The sequence below is a fragment of the Cupressus sempervirens genome, chromosome 8 (assembly GCF_028749045.1).
Source record: "Cupressus sempervirens isolate cs-2001-9-10 chromosome 8, ASM2874904v1, whole genome shotgun sequence".
Classification (NCBI taxonomy): domain Eukaryota; kingdom Viridiplantae; phylum Streptophyta; class Pinopsida; order Cupressales; family Cupressaceae; genus Cupressus; species Cupressus sempervirens.
This window is the reverse complement of record NC_143125.1, coordinates 206,694,576-206,716,168: the sequence shown is the minus strand read 5'-3', so window position 1 is coordinate 206,716,168 and position 21,593 is coordinate 206,694,576.

The window sequence follows — 21,593 nt, the reverse complement described above, 5'->3', positions numbered from 1 at the left end:
GGATGAAGGCTTAAGGAGGGCTAAGATGCACTCAAAGGGGAGCACATGGATTGTGCTTGTTTAGCACCAATGGGAAGGTGACACTTGTCACAAGGAGGATGAGTGTGAGAGGGTAGGGTTAAGGGTTGGTTAAGGGCATGATGAGTGGGGTTGAGTATGTAAGAGGGATGTAAGAGGAATGAGTGTGGAAGAGGGAAGAGTGTGGAAGATGGGTGTAAGAGTCATGAGTGGGCTTGTAAGAGTCTTTATGTTTTGTAAGAGCACTCATGACTTAGTGGTTGGGTTTTTTTGAGGGGAGACTTTGGTTTGGATTAGGAAAGTCTTAAACTTGTTTAAGGAATGTGACAACATTAGGGGGTGGATTAGGCTTGGGTTTAGGATTAAATTAGAGATATTAGAGATGTGCAAGTGGATGGCATTAATGAGGGTGGGTGAGTTAGTGGCTAAGCTTGGTTAGTATGGGTGGATGGGGTGGATTAGGCTAAATGGAGGATTAGAGATAGGTTAGGGGTTTTTGAATTTGAGGATTTCATTTATCAAATAGATTTATTTAATAAATGGGGATTTTTAGAATTAGATAGAAGAATAGGATTTAATTGATAAATAATAGATTATTTGATTTATCAATTAGGACTATAGATGATTAAATAAATTAATCAACTAGGGGATGACAAAGGATTAATTAAATAGAAATTTAATTAATAATGCCTTTTTAGATAACTAAATAGGATTACTAAAATAGTGTAATCAAATTTAGGTGTCTACACCTACAACAACTATTAACACATTAGACAAATTCTTCATAGAAGTGATTACCTTCACTACAAAAGCCAATCCTAATGGAGGAGGATTGATGCTTCCAACTCAACTTATTATAGTGATGCCAACATGGAGCACCTATGATGCCTAGCCAATTCCTACCTATGAATCTAGTTCCATTAGAGTAGGCACTTTCTCCACAAAAATTGATTTCAAATTATTCAAGATACAAACCTCCAAAAGATTCATTCTTTGAATAAAAGGTAGTAGCTTATGCTAAGGTAGATAATAGTGTTGCGTCTAAGTTTGATAAAATAAAGAAGACCATGTCACAAATTAACAATGAGATAACTCACTTAAGGTTGTCACAAGGTCAAAACAATAATTTTAAGAGAAAAAATGTTGGTCCTTATAGAAACAACAACTATGGCCATAACTACAATAAATTTTTTAGTGGAAATAACAATCTAGGAAACAAAAATGCAGGAAACAATTTCAATCCTTCTGATCATAATAATGGCTTCCAAAGATAGAATCAACCATAAAATACTCATCAGATAATGGAAGTATTCATGTAGATAAAAAAACAATAATGTTTATTATGTGGACATTAATTAGTATAAGGATGGTTACAATGCATCTAACAATGATGGTTCATATTATGAAGGAAATCAAGACATGACTCAAAATTCACAAGCAAATGATAATATGCCTCTTATGCAATTTCAAGAAATGTTCCTAGAATCTTATGATTTTGCACAAGTGGAACAACTAGCCAACAAAGAATTCTCTGTTCCATTTAGTTAGGAACTAGACATTTAGCCTAAATAGATTTTTTTTTCACAATGACAATGGAAATACTTACAATCAGTGAAGTAGAAAAGAGCCTATGACAGACAAGATTCCTCTAGCATTACAACCAACTCCTCTTGATTTGAGAGTGTGTAATAATTGAGTACAAATTAGGCCCCCATATGGAGAAAAACAAGATTATAATCAATGAAATATGCCAACAATCTTGAAAAATCCCACTTTGTCTACTGAAAAGTATAGTGCAGTGGACGATTTGCAAAGAATGAAAGCCAACATGTGCATGTTTTACATGCTATAAAACTTCTCTCATCAATGAGAGGCATTGATGAAGACTCTTGATCATACAAAGGCACCCCATAATACAATTATTGTTCCTCAAAATAGTATCTCAAGAATTCAATGGTTCAAAGATGATGCCAACTATGTCTAAAGACAAGGCTGAGGTGCCCCCATTTCTTGTCAGCATTAGGATATATGAGAATAATATTCATAATTGCCTAATTAATTTAGGAGCCTATTGGAATGTTATTCCACTATTGATAGCATGAAGGTTCAGAGTCACTCCTCAATCTTCTAATCATAAAGTGATACAGTTGGATAAAATAGAGGTGAAAGTCATTGGTGTGTTGAAAGATGTTTATATACAATTAACAATTGACCCCCAGATTCATGACATCATTGATATACATGTGGTTGATATTCCTAAAACATATAGACTACTACTAAGTAGAGAATTAGAAAAAAATGCCTAAGAGGATGGTTTTCTATGGATTTTACTCAATTATGATTACCATGGAAAGGGTTGAGTAATCAAATCAAGATAGACGCAGAGCCAAAGTTAATGCAATGATTATAGAATATAAATCTCCTAATGAGTTTGTATTCTTAAAATGAAATTTGATCTCTCACAAATTTATGAATTTTGATACAACTTCAATGAAAATATTAGATGATTATAATAAAAAATCTAGGACTCAAAATGATAAGATAGTTCATAGACAACATGGTAGCTATAGGAGAAGAAGTTGACCCTAGTATACTATTTCTCCTATGATTTTTTCAGTTGTATAAAGTTAGCCATTCAAATTTCAAATGTTCATTTTTCTAAGAATTAGTCACTAAGGATAAAATGCCCCGCCAAGGGATCCAAAGAATTTTACTAAGTTTGCCAAACAATTTTTTTTTTTTTTTTTTTAAACATGAAAGATAAAACCATTCATAACATTTGCAGCAGCAATAGCAACAATTCAAATGAAAATAAACATAACATATATACATAACAGGCTACATTCTTTAAAGATCCCTTAACGTTGTATCACATCTAAATTAACTATTCATCTAACATCCCATCCTTATGAAATAACAATGATACATCCAATGTACTTAAATAGTATACAAGTGTCCTTTTGTAATTATATTTTAGTTTAGCTCAATCATCCAATGTACATATCATAGGGTATGAAAAGCTTAAAAGAATAAATATTCAAGTAAATAAAGTACATCATCATCATCTAATATTAATCCATGATGCAATAATATAAATGAAACCACATATCATACATGATATATCATCACAAAAGATAACCATATATCACAAACATAAATAACTAAGTGCATGGTTCCTCCCAACCGTAAATAGCATCATTAGACCATCGTGGATCCTAGCCATCCCTCCGTGCGTAACATTCCAAAGCACTGAAGAGATCATCGGTATTAACATAGTAGGAATGTCACTCCTAAAACATCCTACTAACATGCAAAGTAAAACATAATAAATCATCAATTAACATATGCAAGTAAAGAAAATCATCAATATAAGAAACATGCCAGTAAATACATCCATCATAAGGTATATTATCTATCATAATGTTCCAAGAACATAATGAAGAATAAATACCAACCAAGGATACTCCAGACACGGTGTCTCAGACGGATCTCAAATGATAAGAGTGAAAATACACTACCACCCGACCGCGTGGAACCTAAGTGGTCCACTGCCACCATGCTGAGGAGATAATCTCAAGTCCCAAATAGGCTATCCATAACGCATAGCACAAATCTTTATAGTCCAGGAATCTTAAAATTATACTAACTCAAAGGTTCCAATCACACACGAAATCGACATTTAATTCCCAGAGGCACACAAATACATGGAAGAAACCTACTCTGCAAGCGGCAAAGTGTCATCGCAATTATCGCGTACAAGTTACCCTGGTAGTTAGCTAAACTCCATGGGTCCATACTGATCTCATGCAACCACTAGTATCCTCTCATACTGATGAGGCATACTACGAAATGCTCAATCGCAACCATGCATTCTCACTACTCCCATCCTAGCCTGTACAAGCACTCAAGGCATGGGTGAGAACATCAAAACAATTATCTTTTTAGCTTCATTTAATCTCCATTTAGTGTGTAAATGTTATCACTTATTAACCAAACTTATAATGAGTTACCCTGGTAGTCACTTAGGGCCCTGGCCCCCATTTCAAGCCATTTCCTGAAACAACAAGTAGATTACCTACCGTGAGCTCATGGAATCATAAATCTCAAAATGATAAAAGATAATTCATAATAAAATCATCAAATATGCATAAAAGCATCAAATATACATAATAAGAATAATCAAATCTCCAAGATAGGAATCATCAAATCTCCATGAGCATTTGAAAAAGCATCCATAGAAAATCATGACCACAATAGTTCTCTATTGCCAACTAAAGGCATCACTGATAATCATAAGTATCAATTGGTTCTCAATAAAAAAAATATATCTCAAGATAAATGGTTCTCAACAAGCAACCAAGAATATCTCAAAATCATACTGATCAAAGACTCCAAAATGGTTGAGTCAAACATGTCACAACATGACATCATCAAGAAATAAATCCATATTTTAGACCCATCATGGCGACTAGAAAATAATCCAAGGATAACTAATCGATGACTCAAAAATGATTAGCTCAAGTGTCTCATACACATACCTCTCAGCTTCACATATGAAGACTGATGAACAATAACAATCAGTAAATAAAAACATTTCATAGATCATATGATCACATTACCATAGTTTGGCTTATAAAGATCAAGACCAAATAAGATCAACATGCCATCATATCTCATAACCCCCGAGCCTCTGGTAACATCCTAGGACTGGTCAACACTAGTCAACCCAAAACTCAAAACAAGAAGCATATAGAATACACGATGCAAACACATGTTTTGGTTTACTAAATTCACATAGTTGAATAATGTGTAGGGGTTTTCATTTTTCTGTTTGCAAGTATACTTTCAAGTGTATAAAGTTATCATTTGACCTACAAGTCAACTCATTTGTTCCTCGATAGCATTATTCTAAGAATAACTTAAGGATAATTAGTTACTCATTAAACTGATCATCACTGACCTTTAATTAAATTGTTTTCTTTATTTAACTAAAATCCATATTCTAATTGATTAACTCTCCTTCATAAATCAAGGATCATTATTCATTTATAAAAGAAACAATTATCAAACTAAGAAGAATTATAACATTATTAAAATGATCAATTAAATCAAATAATTAACATAGGTACACCATCCATGACCTATTAACATCTAATAGTTTCCAATTCAATAATACTAAGTCTCACCATTAAAACATCTAAGGTCATCATTCAAGTCATAAGAATAAGACCTATCAACTTGATATCAATATTTCTACAATCTTATTAAAAGAATTATATCAATTAAATCTTCATTACTTAACTTAATTGTTAATTAAATCTAATTAACTCTTATTGATTTATTTAATTAATAATTACATAATCATAGCAACGTTCCAATTAATATCAGTTGACTAATAACTAACTATAATTTTGTAAGTTAAAAGTCATCTATAATTTAGTACACAAATATTCATATTCATAGTTCAATAATAATAACTTGTTAATATTAAATAACAAGCTATATTGGAAATTTTATTAATAAATCTATAATGACCACATTCGTCATTCTTTCAAAGAATACCAACATTCCCTTAACAAATCCGTATTATCATTAATCTTTTCAAATAAGACTCTATCGCACAACTTAATTATTAATATCATAGTTATAATATCAACTCAATGAATATCAATTGATTAAAAATCAATTATAATCCAACTCCAAAAATTATTATCTTTTACCAAACTCCAATCAATAAATAATCTCCACTAGATTAACTCTAATCAAATTTGTTGATATCTATTTAACCCATTATTTATTAATAGTTTGCTAGTCCTTACAAACATTAATAAAAAATAAACTCCTCAAACTATACATACTCGATCTATAGAATCCTTCCATAACTCATTAGTTCATATTTGGCTAACTCTTAACTCCATTAAGGTATTAAAACGTATTAACCAATAACATAATAATTCAGTCTTAATATCATTCAGAGTTTCTAAATTTAAATCAACATAATATAAATTATCATCTTACGATTATTTAATCAATATTGAAATAAACCATTAGACTCCATTTTCTAATTGTTCTAATAATATTTTGTCTATATAAAGATCCCTATGACAAACAAATAAGACTCATTGTAGATTTTAACATGAATAATCTCCAAATTCTTAACAGTATCATCTTCATTAAAAAAATCTAAAATTGTTTAATATATATTAATTAGTATTCAATATACATTATAAAAATTCCACTATATAAACTATATTAAAATCTCTTTTCTTTTAATTTTCTCTCATCTATTTACTTAGATTGACTAATAATTAATTACACTTCTTCTACTATTAATTAATCTTAATTAAATTTGATTTAATTAGATTAGATAATAAACCATATAAAACTAATGCATATTAATAAAATTCTAATAAGGGAAGATTGCAATAATATCTTAATTCATTTCATGCTTTGATATATTATTTTTGTGAAGTTTAAGCATAAAAAACCCTTGGTTATGGGAAATGGAGAAATATTTGTCCTTGAATAAAATAGTCTCAGTACGATGGCCATATCTTCCTAATGAAATGTTGGATCGAGCTGAAATTGAAACATGTTGGAGAGGGCCAAGTTTTGCCAATTTTGACTGGAGTGATCGAATAAATTTGATCACAATAAAAAGTTATGAATGACTGAGTTCTGATCTATCCAAGGGGCAGCGACAGGACAATTTGTGATGAATTAAGAATTTTCTATTAAAATAATTGTTCTCTAAATTTAACCATAAAAGGATTTTTTCATATGCATCTAAAAATATAATTGATAGAAAAATTACATCTAATCATTTGAATTTACACCATAAAATTTCTATTTTAATTCTAAATCTTGTCTTTCTAATTTAATATAAATTTGAACCCAATTAAAATCTAATTTCTTTCTCATTTGGAACTAGAGTTTTTCTATTATTTTTTTTTCATCCAAATAAAATATCTAGATTTTAATTTCAAATACAGAGAGTATTCAGACACATAAAAGAGATATGATGAAGACAGGAAGAGAAAGAGTGCAAAGGGAATATGAGAATATCACGAGTGCACCTGGACACTGATGCTAATTTTCCATGTCGCAGAAGTCCATAGAAAATCCCTTCCTTCTCCATCATTCGCAATTCTTCCAAAAATCCAAGCCGATCGAGTCCTCCAAGTGATTAGAAGAGTTCTAAGGAGCATAAAAGCAAGTAGAAAATATATGAGCATATGAATCTTCTCCCATGCATGTAAGCTTTGAAGCTTCTATTTTTTTGCTTGTAGCTCCTGGCTTCCATTAACCTTGTAGCTTCCATTAAGCTTTTCATTTAAGCTTCTATGAATGCTTGAATATCAAGAGCTCTCAAGAAACTTATGGATTGCTTCTTGAAACTACTGAAAGGTGTCACCAACTAAGCATGAGTCTTTTCCAATTTTTTTTTGATGAGTCATAGAATTGTAGACACCTTGTGCTTAATTGATGCACTAACCCCCGTGTTGATGACACATGTTAGTTCCCATGCAAGCTTATAACACCAATTTCCTTTTTAAATAATCTCTATTTAAATTTTATAACTTTCATTTTAATTTTTATAACTTTTATTATTAATATTTTATTTATTACTTTATTATTATTTTATAATTATTATTAATTTTAACTTCTAGTTTTCTTTTATTTAATTTTTTTTTCCAATAATTCACATTTAATTAATTACAATCAAAATATCAAAAATCATGATATTTTATTAATTTTTTCAAATAAATAATTTATTAATTAAATCTATTTATTAAGACTTAATTAATGAAAAATTCACCATAGTCCTCCAAGATAAAATATGAAAACTCATCATAGAACAAATCATACAAAATAAATCTAAAGGGTTAAAAATCATGAAATATCTCATCCGACACATTCGGTGGGTATTCAACTCAGATACTTGTCCTAATTTTTCAATTAGGACAAATGGGTCAAAGGTTTGGGATTCGGACTTGAGAATTTATCTCCCCTCTCTTATCATTGAGATAATGTGATAGGGTACGCTCATCTTGGAAATTCAAGGAGGTCGATACCCAGTACCTGCAACCTGCATAAAAACCATGCATGTACAAACACAATATATACTAAACTAAACAGACAATGGTAGGAAGTGGTGCATCATGTAGATCTCGACTAGCAAGTGACTACGACTCTTTTCTTTAACCACATCAGACATGCCATACAAAAGAAAAAATGCAAGACAAATATGCACACCATACACATGCAAGTATGAAGTAAGTATCCATAAGAAAGCACATATGAAAATAAATAATCTTAATAATCATCATTAATAATTGAAAGCAATGTAATAATCATCATCAATAATTGTGAACACTAAAAATAATCATCATACATACATGAAATGTAGAGTCTAAGTAATCTCATCTCATAATAAACTGAATCCATAGCACAATATCTGATAATCTCAAAAGAATGCTGCTAATCAACAAAATAAAACTAGTTCTAAAAGAGTTCAGCAACGATAACAAAATGTGAACCAGGGGCAGGCACTACATCCACCCCCCTTGGGATTAGGCTTACTCGTGGAAGCCCATAGGAATAAAAAACTAAGATACTCACTATGTCGGTCCCATTGAACCCTTTCCCTCTGTAGAGAAACATGTTTCCATTGAGGATATTACAACACCCTTAGAGCAATATGATTCTGGTTTAATGGTAAACCAAAAACCATATCGATCCAACATTCATTCTTTTAACAACTACTAAAATAGATCCCTTAATTTATTCTAAACAAGAGCAACTTAATGATTACAAAGATAAATAGAGGTTTACTACCTTACAACATAGATAAAAGATACATGTTTTGCAGTTAGATTGAGTTTCAATTTTTGGTTTTGCCTTCGTTTAGATTTTCAGTAAAAAATTTAGTTTTCAAAACTAAGTGTTGAAATATAAAAAAAATATGCAAGTAATAGTTTTAAGTTCTATTTTAGTTCACCTAGTTTCGAGTTTTCAGTTTGAAAAAGATACACATGATAGTTTTAAGTTTTCGTTTTATTCAACTAGTTAATAACTAGTAGCATTCCAATATACCCAGAGCTTCCAATGTTGAAACTCGAGCTCTGATACCAAATGTAATGCCCCGCCAAGGGATTCAAAGAATTTTACTAAGTTTTTCAAACAAATTTTTTTTTTGAAAGATAAAACCATTCATAACATTTGCGAAAGCAATAGCAACAATTCAAATGAAAATAAATATAACATATATACATAAGAGGCTACATTCTTTAAAGATCCCTTAACGTTGTATCACATCTAAATTAACTATTCATCTAACATCGCATCCTTATGAAATAACAACGATACATCCAATGTACTTAAATAATATACAAGTGTCCTTTTGTAATTATATTTTAGTTTAGCTCTATCATCCACTATACATATCACAAGGTATGAAAAGCTTAAAAGAATAAACATCCAAGTAAATAAAGTATATCATCATCATCTAATATTAATCCATGATGCAATAACATAAATGAAACTACATATCATACATGATACATCATCACAAAAGATATAAACATCTATCACAAAAGATAATCATATATCACGAACATAAATAACTAAGTGCACAGTTCCTCGCAACCATAAATAGCATCATTAGACCATCGTGGATCCTAACCATCCCTCCGTGTGTAACATTCCAAAGCACCGAAGAGATCATCGGTATTAAGATAGTAAGAATGTCACTCCTAAAACATCCTACTAACATGCAAAGCAAAACATAATAAATCATCAACTAACATATCTAAGTAAAGCAAATCATCAATATAAGAAACATACCAGTAAATACATCCATCATAAGGTATATTATCTATCATAATGCTCCAAGAACATAATGAAGAATAAATACCAACTAAGGATACACCAGCTACAGTGTTTCAGACGGATCTCAAATGATAAGAGTGAAAATACACTACCACCCGACTACGTGGAACCTAAGTGGTCCACTCCCTACGTGCTGAGGAGATAATCTCAAGTCCCAAATAGGCTATCCATAACACATAGCACAAATCTTTATAGTCTAGGAATCCTAAAAGTATACTAACTCAAAGGTTCCAATCACACACAAAATTGACATCTAATTCTCAGAGGCACACAAAGACATGTAGGAAACCTACTCTGCAAGCGAGAAAGTGTCATTACAATTATCATGTACAAGTTACCCTGATAGTTAGCTAAACTCCATGGGTCCATACTAATCTCATGCGGCCACTAGTATCCTCTCATACTGATGAGGCATACTACAGAATGCATGGTCGCAACCATGCGTTCTCACTACTCCTATCCTAGCTTGTACAAGCGCTCAAGGAATGGGCGAGAACATCAAAAAAATAATCTTTTTAGGTTCATTTAATCTCCATTTAGTGTGTAAATGTTATCACTTATTAACCAATCTTATAATGAGTTACCCTGGAAGCCACTTAGGGCCTCGGCCCCCATTGCAAGCCACTTCTCGACACTACAAGTAGATTATCTACCCTAAGTTCATGGAATCATAAATCTCAAAATCATAAAAGATAATCCATAATAAAATCATCAAATATGCATAAAAGCATCAAATATCCATAAAAAGAATCATCAAATCTCCAATATAAGAATCATCAAATCTCCATGAGCATCTGAAAAAGCATCCATAAAAAATTATGACCACAACAGTTCTCTATTGGCAACTGAAGGCATCACTAATAATCATAAGTATCAATTGGTTCTCAATAACCAAAATATATCTCAAGATAAATGGTTCTCAACAAGCAACCAAGAATATCTCAAAATCATACTAATCAAAGACTCCAAAATGGTTGAGTCAAACATGTCACAACATGATGTCATCAAGAAATAAATCCATATTTTAGACCCATCATGGCGACTAGAAAATAATCCAAGGATAACTAATCGATGACTCAAAAATGATTAGCTCAAGTGCTTCATACACATACCTCTCAGCTTCACATATGAAGACTGATGAACAATAACAATCAGTAAATAAAAACATTTCATAGATCATAGGATCACATTACCATAGTTGGGCTTATAAAGATCAAGACCAAATAAGATCAACATGCCATCATATCTCATAACCCCCGAGCCTCTGGTAACATCCTAGGACTGGTCAACACTAGTCAACCCAAAACTCAAAACAAGAAGCATATAGAATACACGATGCAAACACATGTTCTGGTTTACTAAATTCACATAGTTGAATAATGTGTAGGGGTTTTCATTTTTCTGTTTGCAAGTATACTTTCAAGTGTATAAAGTTATCATTTGACCTACAAGTCAACTCATTTGTTCCCCGATAGCATTATTCTAAGAATAACTTAAGGATAATTAGTTACTCATTAAACTGATCATCACTAACCTTTAATTAAATTGTTTTCTTTATTTAACTAAAATCCATTTTCTAATTGATTAACTCTCCTTCATAAATCAAGGATCATTATTCATTTATAAAAGAAACAATTATCAAACTAAGAAGAATTATAACATTATTAAAATGATCAATTAAATCAAATAATTAACATAGGTACACCATCCATGACCTATTAACATCTAATAGTTTCCAATTCAATAATACTAAGTCTCACCATTAAAACATCTAAGGTCGTCATTCAAGTCATAAGAATAAGACCTATCAACTTGATATCAATATTTCTACAATCTTATTAAAAGAATTATATCAATTAAATCTTCATTACTTAACTTAATTGTTAATTAAATCTAATTAACTCTTATTGATTTATTTAATTAATAATTACATAATCATAGCAACGTTCCAATTAATATCAGTTGACTAATAACTAACTATAATTTTGTAAGTTAAAAGTTATCTATAATTTAGTACACAAATATTCATATTCATAGTTCAATAATAATAACTTGTTAATATTTAATAACAAGCTATATTGGAAATTTTATTAATAAATCTATAATGACCACATTCGTCATTCTTTCAAAGAATACCAACATTCCCTTAACAAATCCGTATTATCATTAATCTTTTCAAATAAGACTCTATCGCACAACTTAATTATTAATATCATAGTTATAATATCAGCTCAATGAATATCAATTGATTAAAAATCAATTATAATCCAACTCCAAAAATTATTATCTTTTACCAAACTCCAATCAATAAATAATCTCCACTAGATTAACGCCAATCAAATTTGTTGATATCTATTTAAACCATTATTTATTAATAGTTTGCTACTCCTTACAAATATTAATAAATAATAAACTCCTCAAACTCTACATACCCAATCTATAGAATCCTTCCATAACTCATTAGTTAATATTTGGCTAACTCTTAACTCCATTAAGGTATTCAAATGTATTAACCAATAACATAATAATTCAGTCTTAATATCATTCAGAGTTTCTAAATTTAAATCAACATAATATAAATTATCATCTTACTATTATTTAATCAATATTGAAATAAACAATTAGACTCCATTTTCTAATTGTTCTAATAATATTTTGTCTATATAAAGATCCCTATCGCAAACCAATAAGACTCATTATAGATTTTAACATGAATAATCTTAAAATTCTTAACATTATCATCTTCATTAAACAATTCTAAAATTGTTTAATATATATTAATTAGTATTCAATATACATTATAAAAAGTCCACTATATAAATTATATTAAAATCTCTTTTCTTTTAATTTTCTCTCATCCATTTCCTTAGATTGACTAATAATTAATTGCACTTCTTCTACTATTAATTAATCTTAATTAAATTTGATTTAATTAGATTAGATATTAAACCATATAAAACTAATGCATATTAATAAGATTCTAATAAGGGATGATTTCAATTATATCTTAATTCATTCCATGCTTTGATATATTATTTTTGTGAAGTTTAAGCATAAAGAACTCTTGGTTATGGAAAATGGAGAAATATCTGTCATTGAATAAAACAGTCTCAGTACGACGGCCATATCTTCCTAATGAACTGTTGGATCGAGCTGAAATTGAAATATGTTGGAGAGGGCCAAGTTGCACCAATTTTTACTGGAGTGATTGAATAAATTCGATCACAATAAAAATTTATGAATGACTAAGTTCAGATCTATCCAAGGGGCAGTGACAGGACAATTTGTGATGAATTAAGAATTTCTTGTTAAAATAATTGTTCTCTAAATTTTACCATAAAAGGGTTTGTTCATATGCATCTAAAAATATAATTGATAAAAATATTACATCTAATCATTCTAATTTTCACCATAAATTTTTTATTTTAATTCCAAATCTTATCTTTCTAATTTAATATAAATTCGAACCCAAACCTGATTAAAATCTAATTTCTTTCTCATTTGGAACTAGGGTTTTTCTATTGTTTTCTTCTCATCTAAATAAAATATCTAGATTCCAATTTCAAATATAGAGAGTATTCAGACACATAAAATAGATATGATGAAGACAGGAAGAGAAAGAGTGCAAAGGGAATATGAGAATATCATGACTGCACTTAGACACTGATGCTAATTTGACATGTCTCAGAAGTCCATAGAAAATCCCTTCCTTCTCCATCATTCGCAATTCTTCCAAGAATCCAAGCAGATTGAATCCTCCAAGTGATTAGAAGAGCTAAAAGAAGCATAGAAGCAAGTAAAAAATATATGAGCATATGAATCTTCTCCCATGCATGTAAGCTTTGAAGCTTCTATTTTTTTGCTTGTAACTCATGGCTTCCATTAAGCTTTTCATTTAAGCTTCTATGAATGCCTGAATATCAAGAGCTCTCAAGAAACCTTTGGATTGCTTCTTGAAACCGTTGAAAGGTGTCACCAACTAAGCATGGGTCTTTTCCAATTCTTTTTTTGATGAGTCATAGAATTGTAGACACCTTGTGCTTAATTGATGCACTAACTCCCGTGTTGATGACACATGTTAGTTCCCATGCAAGTTTATAACTCCAGTTTACTTTTTAAATAATCTCTATTTAAATTTTAGAACTTTCATTTTAATTTTTATAACTTTTATTATTATTATTTTATTTATTACTTTACTATTATTTTATAATTATTATTAATTTTAATTTCTAGTTTACTTTTATTTAATTCTTTTTCCCCAATAATTCACATTTAATTAATTACAATCAAAATATCAAAGATCATGATATTTTATTAATTTTTTCAAATAAATAATTTATTAATTAAATCTATTTATTAAGACTTAATAAATGAAAAATTCACCATAGACCTCCAAGATAAAATATGAAAACCCATCATAGAACAAATCAAACAAAATAAATCTAAAGGGTTAAAAATCATGAAATATGTCATCCGACACATTCAGTGGGTATTCAACTTAGATACTTGTGCTAATTTTCCAATTAGGACAAATGGCTCAAAGAGTTGGGATTTGAACTTGAGAATTTATCTCCCCTCTCTTATCATTGAGATAATGTGATAGGGTACGCTCATCTTGGCAATTCAGGGAAGTCGATACCCAGTACTTGCAACCTGCATAAAAACCATGCATGTACAAACACAATATATACTAAACTAAACAGACAATGGTAGGAAGTGGTGCATCGTGTAGATCTTGACTAGCAGGTGACTACGACTCCCTTCTTTAACCACATTAGACACGTCATACAAAAGCCAACATGCAAGGCAAACATGCACATCATACACATGCAAGTATGGAGTAAGTATCCATAAGAAAGCACATATGATAATAAATCATCTTACTAATCATCATTAATAATTGAAAGCAATGTAATAATCATCATCAATAATTGTGAACACTAAAAATAATCATCATACATACATGAAATGTAGAGTCTAAGTAATCCCATCACATAATAAACTGAATCCATAGCACAATATCTGATAATCTCAAAAGAATGCTGCTAACCAACAACATAAAACAAGTTCTAAAAGAGTTTAGCAATGATAACAAAATGTGAACCAGGGGAGGGCACTACAAAGGAATTAACATAGATGATGGAAATAAAGTGGGGAAACTTTCAAAAGAAGAACACATAGAAAATTGAAGTCCCATAAACATATTTGAATTTGTGGAAAGTGTTGAAGGGGAAATTGAAGATTTAAATGCATCATATATTGATATCTCTTCCAATGGAGGAGGTTTTCCTTCTCCTCCACTAGGAATGATCCTAGTCCAATGAAGGAGACGTTACATAAAAGGTCAAGGATGGACTTTAATAGTCACTCATCCTAAACCCAAAGTTGATGAAATTATAGAATTAATAGGGGAAATTCAACAGAAAAAAGAAAAGAAAACACTTCTTGTATCAAGGAGTAACAATGGAAAATCATAAAGTCCACCCTGTGAAAGACTATAGTGGATTTTGAAGAAACAATCCTTCTAGGACCAAGTGCAAGAAAAGCTAAGGAGAAAAATACATGAGGCTATAAAGCCCAAAGAAGATCTAATTTGGATAGTTTGCTTCAACATTTCCAAATGAAAATTAGGAGATAGCATTGGTATTGATTTGATCAACCCAAAAGGTAAGTCTTTTTATGTAGCATATCAATTACAACTTAGATATACTAACAATGTTGTAGAGTATGAAGTATTGGTCCAAGGAATTGTTTTGACATTGGATAAACAAATTATAGCTCCCATGGTCAAGTGAGATTTTTAATTGGTTATAAGACAAGTGAAATTCATATATTATAGTAATGGCAAGAGGTTTTTTGCTTACAAGAAAAGAATATGGGATCTAATGGATGATATTAAAGCTTTGAACATAAAATCCATTCCAAGGAGGAAAATCATGGTAGCAGATGCTCTCATTAATTCAGCTAGTGCATTACAACCAATCAAGAGAAAAAAGTTCAAAATATTTTCATTAGAATTTGTTACTATCCTATCTATCCTAGACAATATTACAAACTTTGATGTCTTTTAGGATGATCAACATATACTCAAATTTATCATGTACAATGGTCATTCTAAAGGGCAAGAGATTGATGACACTCTAGATGATAAACTTAAGGATGATGAACCTGAAGATGAAGATGGGATCTTGAACTTAAAAACCAACACTATTCCTAAGGGAATGGTTGAGTAGGAATGCATTTGATCATGATGAATCATCACTTAATAGAAGAACAATTGAAGAGAAGGGGATGGAAGACTGCAATTCATACAATTTGATTACTAATGAAGATACTAGAATGGTAAGGATTGGAAAGGCATGCAACACATAGGAGAGGGAAGATATGCTCAAACTACTTATAGAGTATAAGGATGTCATTTCTTGGAGCTATGAAGAGCTAAAAATATATGATCCTAGGATTATTACAAATGATATTCCTTTAAAACTAGATGCCAAACCTTTCTATCAAATTCAAAGGCCTATTAATACTATTATTGAACCATTGATAATGAAGGGAGTTAAGAAGTTTCTTAATTCCAAGATCCTCTTCCCCATTCACCATTCTACATGGGTGGCTCACTTGGTTCTTGTATGGAAAAAGACTAGAGAGATTCATCTTTGTGTGGACTTCCATAATGTAAACCTCACATCTCAAAAGGACAATTATCCTTTACTCTCATTGGAGATATAATCAATTAGGTTGATGAAGAGGATAGGCTAAGGATTGATTTTACAACTAAATGGGAAACTTTTTCTTATAGAAGAATTCCTTTTAGGCTAGTTAATGTAGGGGCTAAATTTCAATGAGCCATAGACAAAGATTTGGGATTAATAAATAAGTGTATAGTCATCTACATGAATGACTAAACTATATTTTCAAAGGATTAAAGCACTCACATTGCTAATTTAAGATAGGTATTCAACAGATGTTGTAAATACGACATATCCCTCAATCCCAAGAAATGTTTATTTGGGTTTCTAAAGGAAATATCCTTGGCCATATCATCTTTAAGGACATAATCTACATTTATATGGATAGAATTGAAGCCATTATGAAGTTATCACCTTCTCATAGTGGAAAATAACTTAAGTCTTTCTTTGGGAAGATACATTTTGTACAAAAATTCATAAGAAGATTTGCAAAGATAGTTCACCCCCTTATTGATTTACTCAAAAAGGAAGCTAAAACAAAATGGGTTCCAAAGATTAAGAAATCATTTGATGATATGAAAGTGACCATTTCTATGGCCCAAGTACTAGTGAGTCTGGATTATGGACTACCTTTCAAAATATACTCTTTTTCTTCAAAATATTTAGGTGTTGAGATTCTTACATAGAAGAAAGAAAAGGAAGATGAAAGGTTCATTTCTTTTTCAAGCTACCTTCTAAAAAATGTCAACTTAAACTATTCTAACCTTGACATATAGTCTTTTTCTTTAATCAAAGTGGTAAAGAAGTTCTACCAGTATATACTAAGGAGAAGGTATATGCAATTGTGCCTAATCCTACGGTTAAGATATTATTGATGCAAAATGAACTTGGTGAAAGAAAAGGAAAATGGAAGGAAATCCTCCAAGAATTTTATTTATAAATTTAACAAATGAGGTTGGTAAGAGGCCAAGGATTATAAAAAAATTATAGTAGATAGCCAAATTGAAGATGAAAACAAATTTTGATTTGATCATGAAATAGATGAAGAAGATCGGAAGAAGATTGTAGTATCTCAAGTTGACATTAACCAAGGTATAATAATTGATGTCTAGTACCAAGATATTATTTACTATCAGTTGTAAAACAAATACCCCAATTGGATGAATAGTTCATAGTGTAGGGGACTCAAAATGAAGTGTGAATCCTACATGATACATGATAGAAAATTATACAAAAGGAACTATGAAGGAATATAGTTAAAGTGTTTGGGATGTGGGCAAGTGAAAGAGGTCATGGAATAATTGCATGATAATTTTGGTATAGGACATTCAACAGAGGCTAGAACCCATATGATTTTAAGATCAGGTTATTTCTCATCGATGATATTCAAATATACTTTTGAACATCTAGGTACTTACCATATTTATTAAAATGGTGCTCATAGAGAAAGACATCCTCAAATGCCATTACAACTAATTTTCAAGGTATGCCCCTTCAAAAAGTGGGGGCTGGATTTTATTCGTCCAGTGAACCCACCATTTTCAACTAGATACACTTTTATTATTGTAGCTACTAATTACTATACACATTGAATAGAACTAGAGACTTTCATAAATTACATGGCTAAGGTGGTTGTGGACATTAGAGAAACATATTTTTACTATATTTGGATGTTGTTCTGCCTAGTGCGTGATAACAGATCAACTTTTAATTCATTATTTCTTGCTCAATGGGCACTAGGAAATCAAGTTATTATCAGTTCTCTTCAAATTATTATCCACGTGGAAATAGTGTGGATAAATCTACAAACATGAATTTGATTATAATAATACAATATTTATTGAAGGAAAATCCTAGGGATTGGCATTGGCACGCTCAACTCAAATATGTGCTATGGATGGACTCAATCAAGGTCAAGAATTCTTTAGGGACATCTCTTTATCTACTTGTCTATGAAGAAGAGCTAACCTCAGGATTCCTATTTCAAAATTCATGAGCAGGTACACTAAAGAATGGTACAGATCAATTTAATGAATCTTTTGAAGATCATTGAGAAACAAATAACTGCTTTAGAACATATGTAAAAACATCAAGCTATCATCAAGAGGTTGTTTGATAAGAGGGCCATGATAACGTATTTTAGAATATCCAACCTTTTTCTACTCTAGGACAAGGAAAAAGAAAAGTTGGATAGCCACACTAAGTCTTAATGCTTGTGGATTGGTCCTTATCATATCATACAAATTCTCAGAGAAAATGATTTTAGGATGAGTTCCTTATAGGGGAATTGGTTCCATTTCTAATAAGTGGGAAACCTCTAAAGCATTACTTTGAAGCCTAAAACCCCCCCAAAAAAACAAAAATATTTCTTCAAGTGTGTTTATTTCTGCGAGTGTTTTTATTTCTATAACTATGTTTATTTTCAATTGTGTGTTTATTTTAAAAGTTGCATCAGTTCAGGGGTTAGGTGCACCTAATATTTTATCTTGATGTATCTTATTAACCACTCTTTTGGTTTTGACTTTTGGGGAGACATATTTCTTTGTCAAAATAGTTTAACAAGTTTGTTTCTTATACCAAGGGCTGGATGTTACTTACAATAATAGGGGACCTCTAGTCTTGAATTCAAAATTTCAAATCAACAAGTTCTCAACACTTTGCAAATTCAAAGATCGAATATCTTATTTATTTTTAAATTAGGGTTGAAGGAAATAAGGGATATTCCAAACCCTACTAATTGAAATGAAAAGGGTCTTTTCAAAGGAATTGCTAAGATCATTGTTTGGCATAAGAGTTTCTTACAAGTTCTTAAAAGAGGAACATAAGTGATGTTAAAAAAGGATCAAATCTAAGAAATAAGACCAATGTTCTAGCCATGCAATCTAAGCATGGTTAACATAAAGAAAGAAAATAAAAGAGAAAAAGGTGTTAAGAATGAAGGATTCTACAAACTTTGAGAAAGGTAATCTGACTACAAGGATATGCATTATAAATAAGCTATCCAATATCAATACAATTTCTTCTTCAAAGAATCCAAATAGTGACATTGCAAGGTAGGAGAAGCTAGTATTCAAAATATTAGCCAAGACTTCAAATCATAAGTGACAACCCACTAAAATCCCTCAGAAATGATTCTCTCATTTGGTCAAACAAGGGATTGATAAACAACTTTTGTGGAGATTCCCAATGAATGGACTAGAAGGGATGGAAATTCCCAATGAAATTTTTTTATAGATTCCATTCTATGATGTTGAAGGAAATGAATACAATTAACACACACTGAACATGAAGATTTGAGATTTTGAGGTTTTGACTGAAAAGTGACTCAAAATATGCTTGGAGTATTCAAGATTCAATTGGTGTTAGACACACATTGAAAGAATATTTGCTGATGAAGAAATGCCTTTGTCATTTATTCCTTTTTTTTAGGGCTATTTGCTATGGTTTCACAATGAAGACCCCATTTCCAATAGAAATGTGAACCAGTATTTCATTTTTTTATCTTTATGGATCCTTTGTTTTGGGTTTGAGCCTTTTTCAGGGTTTTGACTAATTTCTTTGGCCAATCTGAGTCTCTTCTTGACAACCTTCATTCCAAAACTATAATTCTAAGGGAGAAAGTCATTTTTTTGCAAAGAACAATGCACATCTAGCATACCTCCCTAGGTTTCCTAGTGCAGTAAAAGTAGTGAAGCATGCAGCTACACTTTTTCACACCTCCAAGAGGTGCATTGAGTCTAGAGTCCATAAAACCTAGGATCCCCCACTCCTTTCCACCTTCATTACTTGTTTCTAGCTTCATGTTATCTTACCTCTACCACTCATGAGGTGTGCAAATCTAAGTAACATATGCCTTCACCTACACAAAGCGCACCAAAATGATTAAGCAAAACCTAGACAAAGGTGTACAGCTCGTACACCTCCTCAAGTGTGCAATCTATGCACCTTTGTTACCTTAACTTAAAAAAGCATTAAAAACCTTAAAATAAAATAAAAAATTTAACAAGATAAACCAAAAAAAAGGCATAAAACATTGTTAAGTATCCCTAAGGGAATTAAAGGGTGTACATTTAGTGTACCCCATGATGAGCACTAAATGCACATCATTTTTGAAATACACTTAAATGATATAAGGGTGCACACCTAGTGCACCCCATGAGGTGTGCTAGGTGTGCACTCTCATATAATAGAATTTTGACAAGGGATAGAGTGCACCTCACACACCTCTAAGGTGTGCTAGGTGCTCCCTTTTTCGTTTTTCAGAGTTTAAATTTGGGTTTTTCATATCATTTCATCAATAAGGGTTTTATGGATTTTGTTGTGTCATCATTAGGGTTTGTACTAATTGATTTTTCTTTGACTCCAAATTAATAGACATTGATTTTGTATATATTTAATGGCTTCCTCGTCATCCTCCCTAGCTACAAATATGGTCTTGAAGCTAGAGGTTTTCAAGATTCAAGGTGTTCCATCAAAGTCACACTACTATGATGACTATTTAGAGATTTGGGACACCAAACTTGGTCATATAGACTAGAACACATTCCTATTGTTGTACAACAAACCCACAGAAAGATCCACATTGATATCTTCTCTTATTCAATTGGGACTAGTCATCATTGCATCACACCCAATATTAGTAGAGTCCTAAGAATTGATCATGATACTAGTAGAAAACTATGTCTTTGAGGAAAGGGTCATAATGAGTATAACTATGTAACACCCCGCCAAGAGATCCAAAAGAATCAACCTAAAGTTTTACTAAGTTTGCTAAACATTTTTTTTTTTTAAAAGTAAGAATGTATAACATACACATCAAACACATAGTAGCGGAAGCAATAACATGTAATCATCGACAAACATACATAATAGGTTACATTCCTTAAGGGTCCCAAGACGTTGAGTCACTTTTAAATTTAATTAATTCTAAGTCTAACAACTACCACATCCGCATGAAAGAATAATAAGAAAGTCCAATGTCCATATAATATA